Source organism: Triticum aestivum, chromosome 3B (genome assembly GCF_018294505.1).
Source record: "Triticum aestivum cultivar Chinese Spring chromosome 3B, IWGSC CS RefSeq v2.1, whole genome shotgun sequence".
NCBI lineage: Eukaryota > Viridiplantae > Streptophyta > Magnoliopsida > Poales > Poaceae > Triticum > Triticum aestivum.
In genome coordinates this window covers 5400342-5412903 of record NC_057801.1, presented here as the reverse complement: position 1 = coordinate 5412903, position 12562 = coordinate 5400342, and positions in this window count along the sequence as shown.

Genomic DNA, 12562 nt, shown 5'->3' with positions numbered 1-12562 from the left:
AGCAAAGACACCCGAAGATACGCAAGCCATCATAAGATGGGGCCGTACCGAAGAGAAGATGGTGAGGTGCATAGTTCCATCGTGGGCGGCAAGGGCGAAGGTTAAGGAGAAGAGAAGCAGTGGCGAGTGCGTCCGGCCAGAAACGAGGCGGCAGATTAGCATGGAACAGGAGCGTGCGAACGCAGTCGTTCAGAGTGCGAAGGACGCGTTCGGCTCGACCGTTCTGCTGGGAAGTATACGGGCATGTAAGACGAAAAACTATGCCGTGATGTGACAGAAAAGTGCGGAAAGCAAGGTTGTCGAACTCTTTTCCATTGTCAGTCTGAAGAGCAAGGATGGGACGCCCAAACTGCGTGCTGATATAGGAGTAAAAAGCCGTCAAAGTGGAGAGTGCATCTGACTTTCTGCGCAAAGGTAAAGTCCACATATAACGAGAATAATCATCAAGGATAACCAGATAATATAAATAGCCCGAATTACTAGGAACCGGAGAGGTCCACACATCGCTATGAATCAACTGAAAAGGAAAAGAAGCTATGGTGGTGGAGTTATTAAACGGGAGGCGAACATGTTTGCCGACACGACAGGCATGACAGGTGTGATCCTCCATCTTATGACAACTGAAACTGAAACTCTTAAGAATATGATGAAGTGTGACGGGGTTGGGATGACCCAAACGAGCGTGCCAGAGATCGACGCCGGCGGAGAGATCAATCGGTGCGGTGGTGGAGGTGGACGGCGAATGCACTGGATAGAGCTCGTCGAGGCTGTCACATCGGTGAAGTACCATCCTGGTTTGAGCGTCCTTGACACAAAATCCAAGCTCGTCAAATTCAACAGTAACAGGATTTTCACGAGTTAAACGACGAAGGGAAACAAGGTTTTTAATAAGATGAGGTGACACAAGTATGTTAGACAAAGTAATAGGCATGGAATTAGACGGAAAAGAAGTGTGCCCGACATGTGTGATAGGGAGTGTGGAACCTTCGCCGACAATGATGCGGCTGTCGATGGTGACGGGAGTAAAGGAGGCAAGATTATCAGGATGAGCAAACATGTGAGCCGTAGCCCCGGTGTCCATGTACCACTCATCACCTCTGGTGTAGTTGTTCGGCGTAGGAGCGGCATGCAATGCGGGAAGGAGCACCGGGTCGCATGGCGCCGGCGGTAGAGCCGGCGAGGGGGACGGAGACGCCATGGGGAGGCCGTAGCCACCGCTCGGCAGCGGCGATGGGTACTCTCTAAACGGTATGGGAAGCAGCCCTGGCTGCGACTGCGGTGCCGGGTAGGCTGGATGGCCCGCCGAAAAAACCTGCTGCCCAGCGCGCGAGTGCTGGCCTGCTGACGACCCCCACCAGTACTCGGGAGCCCCGTACACGGGCGCGTCAAATGCCCTGCGCAACAGCAAGGGGTCGACGGGCAGAGTCGGCGCGGGCGGCGGGGCGACGACGGACTGGCCGGAGAGCGCCGGTGGTGGGGCGGCGGCGTACACCAGCGGGGGCAGCGGAGCCGAGCCGTGCGGCAAGTCGGGGCGGGCTGGCGAGGCCGCGCCGTAGGGCGTCGATGGCGGAGCCGGGCCAGAGGGCGTCAGCGGCGGGACGGCAGAAGTGGCGAGAGCAGGCTGGCCGGCGACCAGCTCCGCGCGGCCGGACGTCTCCAAATCCAGTACACACGGTAAGCTGGCTGCATGCATCTTCACATGAGGTTCTTTTTTCATGCAAACTGAAATGGCGCACCGTAAGCTAGCTACGAGTCTGGATGAAGCAAACGGCGGGGCTAGCGATCGCGCGCTGGCGATGCGATGGTGCAGCGGCGCGGGCCTAGCGATTGGTGGAGCGGCGGCTCGCGGGCGATCACGCGCGTGTGCTGGAGATGCGGGGCAAGTGCGGGCGGCTAGGGCAGCACGCACGCAGGGAGAGGAGAAGCGGCGGCCGGCGCCTATGTCGCGCGAGCGGCGGCGGCGGCGGCGGCGGCGGCGCAGAGGTGGTGCGCGGCGGCGGCGGAAGCGAAAAACCTAAAAACTGATACCATGTATGAGATTATGATTGCACGATGTATTGCTCTCGTGCATAGGCACGTATATATGATGTACAAGATGGGATCTCTACCTCAATCTATACGACAAACTGAGATGGGCCTAGTCAATATGCATGCACAAATAATATACTCAACAGGTATGCTTATGAAAAAAAAGAAAAGAAAATGCAGCACCTGGTCGTTGCAATTGCCTTGCTCACTATGTGAAACACCGGCCCATTTTTCAGATTTGTGCACGACAAACCGTGCAACAAACATTATCATCCCCGTTAAACCATGATTGATGTAATGCGCAATACAAGCGGCATCTTTAATGCCAGGGTGGGCAGCAACGACTACCTCAACAACCTTTCATTGGTTTAGTTCATCTTACAGCACACAAGGAATCATTCATAACTACTCCCTTCGTTCCATAATGTAAGACGCTTTTTGACACTACACTAATATGAAAAAATGTCTTACATTATGGGATAAAGGTAGTAGGAGAGAACATACAAAAGTGTAAAATCATAAGACAATCAGACCTGCCCCTTATTTATGTGGTAGCTGCAGTTCTCCCCTTCTGCCTCTGCACCAACCCCCAGGTGGGCATTCTGAGCAGCTCTCCCTCGTCAATCTGTGCGACTAAGAAACAACAACACAGCTCATACATACATTAACTTTAACACTTTGGGTACAACTCCTCTTAACACATCAATGGACGAGATCTGTCCATAACCCTTCATAATAAAAGATAGGATAGTCTTTCTAGAAAATAGATTTGTCACATTCTGAATCCACCTTGGGCCGGCCCATTAGAGAGAGTATGTGCGGCACGGATCGGATCGAAAATCCAAAAAATAGTGCGCCTATTAGGCATCGAACACAGGACCTCCAGTGGTTGGGAAAATGCTAATAGCCACCAGAACCATCTCAATTTGGTGATAATTATGAAGTGCAGCTGACCGGACGTACTGTAGGAGTTTCTTTTACTAGAAATACTGTAACAGGTCAGAATTGGTACTGTACAACTGGGCCGGACATTCTAGCTAAAGCATTTTTTATAGCTAAAAAACCTAATGTGTTTTTTCATCTTTTGGAATATTTTTAAAAATATGAAACGTTTTCCAAATTTGGACTTTTGGACACGTGTTTTTTTTTCAAATTTCCGAACCCTTTTTTATGAAAAATACTTTGATTTTGTGAATATGTTTGAAAGTTTAAGAACAGATTTTCAGAATTGTTAACATATATCTGAAACTGCAGACATTTTTTTGGAAACATGAATAATTTATCACATTTGTGAACATTTTCTTGAAAACATAAACAATCTTTAAATATCTGACCATTTTTTGAAATGCAAATACTTTTTCAAATTGGCGAGCACTATTCAAAAACACAAACAATTTTTCAAATTTACGAATATTTTTTCAAATATACTAAGATTTTCTTAAAACATTTCTTATTTTCTTTTTTTTTTGAGCAATCCGCACCCTTTTATTGAAGGTTCAAACATAATGGGATACAGATGATATCGGGCATAATGCTAAGCCACACATGGCGCCCGGGGCTAAGAGAAGCAGCTGCCCTTGCCAAGGCATGGGCCTCACCATTGTACTTTCTATTTTCATGTATAAAACTGAGGTCACTGAAAAGCCTACTTTGATACTTTATATCCTGTAAGATAGGGTAGTATCCGCATGGAGCTTCCTCCCGTAAGTTCGTTACAACCTCAAGGCAGTCAGTAGCAACACAAACGGACCGGAGATGAAGATCGGCAGCAAGTGAGAGAGCTTCGCTGCATGCTTCGGCTTCAAGGATTGTCGGATTGAGGCGGCCCTCATAGATGATCGCCGATGCTCCAATGTACTTGCCCCCCTTGTCCCTGCATACAGCAGCTGAGGCAGCCCGATCTCCTATCTTGGAAAAGCCGCCATCGACATTGATTTTGAAATCATGGCTCTCGGGTGGGAGCCATCCGATTCCTGCCGCCGGCGCCACTCGTAGTCCTGTATTTACATGCAGATCCCTGGCCTTCACATGCAGGTCCCTGGGGTGTGCAGCTCGCGCCTTTTGCTGCGTACCCTTCTTTGGCAACATCTCTAGCTCTGCCAGGTACTTGTTTACGAAGATATGAGTGGATAACGGGCTCTGAAACTGGTCATCATGTATGGCTCGGCGCCGCGCCCACCAGATGGCCCACATAGTAACAAGGGCACGGGCCAGATCATCGGTGTTTAAAGTATCTACCAACCATAGCAGCTAGAGCTTTGGATCTTCCGTTCTGTTAGAGATGATTGTATCCGTGAGGTCCTCATCAGCAAGAGCCCACACACAACGCGCCATGCGGCAGTCAAAAAGAGAGTGGCGCCACGTATCCACCGCCGCATGACAGAGCGAGCACTCCGCCGAGACGGCCATGCTTCTGTGCTGTCGAACCTCACCTGTAGGAATTGAGCATTTGGCCAGTCTCCAAGCGAAAACGCGAACTTTAGCAGGGACTGCAGCTCCCCAGAGTTTCGCCCAGGATCCACGATCTGCTTCAATCTGCGAGTGTCCATCCTTGTGCTCGATCCAGTCCGTGCGTTGCTGTTTGGTGGCGGACAGAAGTTTGTAAGCCGAACGCACTGTGAAAACACCCCTTCGTTCATAATGCCATGACCAGAAATCTTGGCGAACTCGAGAGCTAAGCGGGATATTGAGGATTGCCTCCTTGTCCATTGGGTACAGATGTTCATCCAAAGTCTCTATATCCCATGCAAAAGTGACCGGGTTAATGAGGTCCGAGACAAGTTGCGGTGGGTTCAAAGTTTTCGGGCACACCGGCCGCAGCTTAAAATCACGTGGTATCCAGTGATCCGTCCAAATATTTGTTTCCGCTCCGGATCCAATCCGTTTTATCAGCCCTAGCTTGAGCGTATCTCTGCCTTCAACCAAAGAGCGCCAGACCTGTGACGGGTTCTTCCCCAGCTCAGCGTCAAGGATCGAAACCGAAGGGTAGTACACAGCCTTGAGGATGCGTGCACTGAGAGAGTTTGGTTCCTGGAGTAACCGCCAGGCCTGTCTGGCCAGCAAAGCAAGATTAAAAAGCTCGATATCACGAAACCCCATACCTCCCATAAACTTCGGCTGTGTCATCACATCCCAAGAAACCCACGCTGTCTTCCTCTCGCCCTTTTTGGATCCCCACCAGAATTTCCTCAAGAGGCCATTTATATGCTGACACAAGCCTCGTGGTAACTTGAAGCACGCCATTGAGTACGTCGGAATCGCTTGCGCAACTGACTTGATAAGCACCTCCTTCCCTCCCACAGAAAGTGCCTTCTCCATCCAACCCTGCACCTGCTTCCATATCCTGTCTTTAAGATACTTAAAGGATCCTTCCTTTGCTCTGCCAACGTCCGCCGGGAGGCCAAGGTACTTTTCAGACAATTTCTCATTCTGGACTGAAAGGATGAGTTTGATTTCGTGTCTGACTCCTTCCGAACAGCCTTTACTAAAAAATATTGAGGACTTCTCCTTGTTGATGCGTTGCCCTGAAGCTATAAATACTTATGCAAAAGATTCTCAACTCTGTTGGCCATATCAGCTGTGGCATCAAAGAATAGCAGGCTATCGTCTGCAAAAAGAAGGTGGTTTACCTGTGGGGCACCCGGTGCCACTGTTATACCATTGATGCTCTCACCTGGCGTTGTGGATCTCAGTAGGCAAGAGAGGCCTTCGGCGGCCAATAGAAAAAGATATGGCGATATGGGATCGCCCTGCCTGAGTCCACGAGAGGGTCTAAACTCCTCTTGCTTACCACCGTTAAAGATAACAGAGAAGGATACCGAGGATACACACCTCATTACTGTTTGCGTGAACTGTGGGCTGATTCCCAACTTGAGCATAACCTTCTCTAGATAGTTCCACTCGAGCCGATCGTAGGCTTTCATCATATCAAGCTTCAAGGCACAGAACCTGTTACTCTTGAGCTTCCTGGATTTCATATAGTGGAGACACTCATAAGCAGAGATAAAATTGTCAGTAATGAGACGCCCTGGAACAAATGCTGACTGTTCCTCGGAGATGATATCGGGGAGAATAAGTTTGAGTCGATTAGCCAACACCTTTGATGCAATCTTAAAGATCACATTGCAGAGGCTTATCGGTCGAAACTGTGCCAAATTTTTCGGGCTAGCAATCTTGGGTATTAGAACGATGAACGTCTTGTTTATCTCCTCCGGAGAATCTTCTCCAGTAAGAACTCGAAGCACCATCTCAGTAACCTCATCACCACAGAGCTCCCAGTGTCTCTGAAAGAAATGTGCCGGGAAACCGTCTGGCCCTGGGGCCTTTGTCGGAAACATCTGGAACAAGGCCTCTTTCACCTCTGTCTTACTATACTGTGCATCCAGAGTTATGTTCATAGGTGCATCTACCCTGGTCGGTATATGGGAAAGGACCTCCTCAATGCCAACCGTGGGTTCAGAGGCGTAAAGATTACTATAAAAAGAGGTAGCCATGCCAGCCATCTCATGCTCCTCCTTACACATGGTTCCATCGGGTCGCTGCAGCTCAACAATCCGGTTCTTTGCCTTCCGGGCGCTAGCTTTGCGATGAAAATTTTTTGTGTTACTGTCTCCTTCTGCTAACCACTGAATACGCGCCCTCTGACGCCACATAATCTCCTCCCGTAAACAGAGCTCGACCATACGGGCTTCGACCCTGTCTTCCTCAGCTGACGGCCCCACGCGGCCAGGTAGTAAACGCAGCTCCTCCAAATGTGTGCGGAGATGACGCAGTTCAGATCGCACCGCGCCAAAAGACGCTCGGCCCCAGCTCTGTAACTTCTCAGCCACCACAGTCAGCTTATGGGAGAGCGCAGGAACACTCTGGGCCCGCCCCGCATTATTCCAGGCATCGAGTACCACCCCTCCAAAACTTGGGTCTCTTTCCCACATGCATTCATAACGGAACTGTTTTTGTTTTGCGCGGATACTTGTATCAATCAGCTCGGTCTCCAGAAGAATTGGGCAATGATCCGACTTTGCAGCTGTGAGGTGCTCGACATATGCGAAGGGAAACAGAGCAGACCAACACGGTGAGGCCAGAACTCTATCCAAGCGAACGCGACAGTAGCTCCCTCCGGCAACCTTCTTCTCCCACGTCCAATCCAGACCCCGATACCCCAGGTCGGCTAGGCCGCAGATATCAATGGCTTCTCTGAACGCATCAATCTGCGAGCTATCACGATCATTTGGTCCATGCTGCTCTTCGGGCCGCAATATCTCATTGAAGTCCCCAATGCACATCCATGGGAGTGTACTCTCTCCCCTCAACCGCTTCATAGTGTCCCAAGTTTTATACCGAAGGCTCCTGGTAGCTTCACCATAGAAACACGTCAATCTCCATTGCTCCTTACCCGGTTCAGTGACCCAGGCATCCACGTGATACTCCGAATAGTTCTTTATTGAAACATCCAGAGAATTTTTCCAAAAAATACAAAGACCTCCACTACGACCACGACTACCGACACCAAAGCTGAAATCATACCCTAACGACGTACGTAAACCTTCGACACGACCCTTCTGTAACTGGGTTTCAACTAAACACAAGATAGAAGGCGAACTGATCTCCACGAGATCACGTAATTCACGAACTGTCGCGGGATCGCCTATCCCATGACAGTTCCAGCATAAAATTTTCATTGGGCCTGGCGGCGCCCCGAGTCGGAGCCCGCCAATAACGCCATCTTGTCTGGGTTTTGCTTCACTGGTGATGCTGATTTCTTCGCTTTCTTTGCATCTCGAGGGGACACATATGTTGGTGGTGGTGGGGGTACCGCCATGAATGCCAGGCCTAGGTCCGGGCCGACCCCGCATCCGGTTTCAGAGCCCTTAGTTGCATCCTTTTGCTGCAAGTGACTATCTAGGTTGTTACCAGCCAAAGCAAAATTCAGGTTTCTGCGAGCCCCCTGTCCTCCTACATACTCCGTCTCCGTAGTGGCAGCCGGCTTCAGTGGACTAGTCACCTCATCTTCCTCTCCATCTTCGGCTCTCGGATCCAGCCCAGCCTCCTGAGACGAGCGCTTGCGCACAGGTGAAGTTTGCCGAGGCGGTGGTGCACTCCTTCCTGATCTACCTCTTCCCCAGCCTCCAAAGCGACCACCCCGTGAGGCTCGGCCTCCTCCTTGCTGCTCCTGTACTGTCTCCCGTCTCTGTGCCAGCATCCAGCTTCCCCATTGCTTGTCCTTGGCCTCCCAAACTCCATCTCCACACTCCTCATGATTATGACCCATGAGTCCACAAATTTGGCAGAAGTACGGTATCTTCTCGTACTTGACAGGGAGGAGTCTCCTGCCCTCGCCCACCACGTTCAATGGAATAACCCTCGTAAGTGGTTTGTCCACCAGAACCCTAGCTCGAATTCGGACGTAGTTACCTTCATAGAAGAGCCTTGGAGATAGTTGTGTTTCCTTCACCCGACCGATCCGCCTAGCTAGCTGATCAACAATTTCAAGTTTCCGGTAGAGCTCCGGTATATTGTGTATTTGTGCCCAGACAAACAGGCCATCGAAGCTGACGGATTCCGGATCTTGCTTACCATCATAATCTTCAATCAGCATCCCCATCCCTCTGAACAACCACGGACCACCATGGACAACTTTCTTCCAATCTCCCAGGCAAAACATCTGAAAGATAAATAGGTTTTCCCCTGCCTCCCTATACTGCGGCACATGTGCTAGGCTCCAGATCGATTTCATGGTCTCAAACATAGCGGATGCGCTGAAGATCCGGGTCGTGTTTACCTTCGCGATCGCTAGCCATCTCGCATCTGCTGCATACTTCTTAGATTCCTCCACCCCCACGATCACGTCGTCTAGTTCATCGTCCTTGAGATCCAAGTGTTGCAGCAACTCCTCCAACTTCTTCCCGGACCAGCCCTCCGAGGACGATCCTGCTCCTGTCGCCATGCTTCACACTCGCGCGCCGGTGCGAGGAAAGGCGTCCGGCGATCGGCCGGAGGAAAAGCTCTAGACGGCGGCGCAGTCGCCGCCAGAGACGATAAACCCTAAACTAGAGGGTAGAAAAAACTTTTAAAAGGCGTGGTACTACATTTCTTATTTTCTAGGGCCTAAGCATTTAATAAAGTGGCCGTATGCATCGTCCAGATGCAGAGGCCGGGGTCCTCCACCTTTTCTAAAAAAAAGAAAAAAAAGAAAAGAAAATACAGCACCTAGCTGTGCTGGTCGTTGCAATTGCCTTGCTCCCTATGTGAAACACCGACCCATTTTTCATATTTGTGCACGACAAACTGTGCAACAAACACTATCATCCCCGTTAAACCATGATCGATGTAATGCGCAATACAAGCGGCATCTTCACTGCCGGGGTGGGCGGCAACGACTACCTCAACAACCTTTCATTGGCTTAGTTCATCTTACAGCAGAAAAGGAAACATTCATAACTAGGAGAGAACATACTAAAGTGTAAAATCATATGACAACTAGACCTGCCCCTTATTTATGTGGTAGCCGCAGTTCTCGCCTTCTGCCTCTGCACCAACCCCGGCCCCAGGGTGGGTACTCTCAGCGGCGCTGCCACATGCAGTTGCTGCTCCAGCAGCTCTCCCGCGTCAATGTGAGTGAATAAGAAACCACATCATCTCATACATACATTAACTTTAATCGGGATATGCTAGTGATGAAACTTGCAAAAAGGCAGGAAACCAGAATACTAGATATGCATCCAGATGCAAGTGATGGAACTGGCACCCATTTTTTCATCCCCGTTTTGCAAAGAGCGCAACATACCATGTAAACTAGTGATGGAACTTGCAAAGAGGCAGGAAATCATATATGCACCAGAAAATAAATCATGGGATATACTCAGAAAATAAAGGATCAGTTTACAGGGGCTGTAGCTGCACTACATGTTCAACTTGACAGTAAACAGCCATCAATTGAGCGAATAAGAAACCACATGCATACTCAGTAAAATCTGAGCCATCAGGATAGACAGTTGTTAAATTGTATTGCAGCTTAATGCTCAGAAATGTCTTTTAGTGCTCGGGTGCCATGAAGCCCATTCTTTTTTCTAAAAAATGGGTCAGTATTTCATCATGAAAATTTTCACACATGTAGTATACATCCATATGAATATGTCAATTTTTTTCAGATTTGTGAAAATTTACAATATGATTTTTGGAGAAAAAAAGGGTCCATAAATCTTGAGACCGCAAATGCCGACTAGCAATTAAATATCTAAACGACAGGCAGTGATCCAGGTTTGTGAGAGTTAACAAGCTAGCTATCATGTCACACTGTCCAGACTCAAGAAGCATTATATAACACCTGAACTTCTACTCGAGTTTTGTTAGCTGGAACTGAACTGCATTGATAAGTTCCAGCCTTGTAAGTAATTTGACAGTAGGAATTGTGGATGTACAGATCAACATACAACAAAAATTTCACGAACATCTTTTGTTAGCTGGAGCTTATATTTTTTGTTTTCTTTCTCTTTTTCTTTTTCGTGTTGCAAACATCTTTCGAAATCATGAACATTATTTTGATTTCATGAACATATTTTTGAAATGGAGAATATTTCCAAATTCACGATTTTTTGTTGAATTCATGAACATTTTTTATTAATTTGTGAAAAAGTTCAAATTGGCGATTTCTTTTCAAAATCACGAAAAACAATTCGGAAATTGTTTTTGAAATTTTTGAACTTTATTTTGAATTTATGAACTTTTTTATGAAACAGTGAACATTTTTAAAAATTGACGAACATTGTTTTTGAAATTATGAAAATAATTTGTATTGATGATTTTTTTTTGAATCAGCCAACTTCATTTTATTTGTAAATATTTTAGCAAAATTATGAACACTTTTTGAATTCTCAAGAAATGAAATTCATGAACATTTTTTCAACATCCGAGCTTTTTCTTGATCTACCAACATGTTAGGAACATCTTTCCAAAATTCACATTTTTTTTAGAAACCAGAATTATTTTAAGGAAGAACAATAAAACAGTAAAAAGAAAGAGCAAAAATACAAAATTAAAAAAGGGGGGCCGTCCCGGCCCGCTCAAGGGCTCACTTAATAGGGGTGCACGGGAGGGGACGGCGTGCACGCTGGCTCGCTCGCCAACGCATGACGTGTGGTATAGGAGGTCCAAAAAGAGACGAGGGATCACTCGAGAACCTCGATCTGGTGGGACCGCAACTTATTTAGGCCTCATTCGGTTTGGAGGATTTTCGTAGGAAAAATATAGGAACAAGGATTCCGTAGGAAAATTCCTACATATACATTCGGTTTGTAGGAAATGCGTACAGGATTTTCATAGGAATACTACTCATTTTCTGTGTTTTTTAAGGAAACTACACATCCACTTAAAGCTCATTTTGCGCGTAGGAACGAGGCAAGTCAATTCCTTAGGATGGCAAATGCTATCCTATCAAATTCCTGTATTACTCATAATTCCTATGTTTTGATTTCCTCCAAACCGAATGAGCCCTTAAGGAGCTAGCACCATCCATCATCTCCCATTCACCGCCACCATGCGGGAAGAATAGAAGATGCTGTTAAGCCCTCTATTCGTGCCTAGCAGTAGGGGTAGATTATCGAGCAGCTCGACTCGTTAAGCTCGTGCTCGTTAAGGCTCGGCTCATTTAGCTTGCTAAGATTAACGAGCAGAAAACTCTGCTCAGCTCGGTTCATTCGAAGCTCGTTAAGCTCGTGATCGCTCACGAGCGCTCGTTAAGCTCGTGATTCACGAGCGCTCGTTAACAGATTATAATGTGTTACGGTCTATAGGATGAATGCGTAAGTGTGGTTTTCAAGATGAAATATGGTGACTACAAAAAGAAATGCACTATTTTGTTGTCTTCTATGTCGATTAGATTGAATAGATGGGTTGAGGTGCTACAAAAAGTTCGTTACGTAAGATGAAAATATGTGTTGTGTTGTTACTAAGAAGCTTAACGTGCAACTCGTGAAATTCGTTAGCTCATTCGTTAAGCTCATTAAGCTTAACGATCTGAAATCAATGATTGAATCTGTTCATTAAGAAGCGAGCTAGAAGCATAACAAACCGAACTATCGAGCGCTCATTAAGCTCGTGAGCTACGAGCTTTTGGTCCAACCCTACCTAGCAGGCTAGGCTTGACAAGGCCACCAAGCCCTCTATGCTAGCCTTGGAGGGTAGGCATGATAAGGCTGCCAAGACCGCTTCATTTTTGCGGCTCGTCCGCAAGCTCGAGGGTAGGCATGATAAGGCTGCCAAGACCGCTTCATTTTTGCGGTTCGTCCGCAAGCTCATAAAAAATGTTGATTTTGCGGCACGGACGAAGCAGGCACCTCCATGACTTCACCTTCTTTTAGCACAATACAAAATACCCATACATACACACCTACACTCATCCATGTAAATACACGCACGTGTACCTTACTCCTATGAGAGACTGAGCTGAATGTCCCCACCCACTGAATGCACATCACGGTAAGGCATCCAGAAAAATACAACCATCAATATCAAGTCTAAGATTTGAACCCTGGTGGGT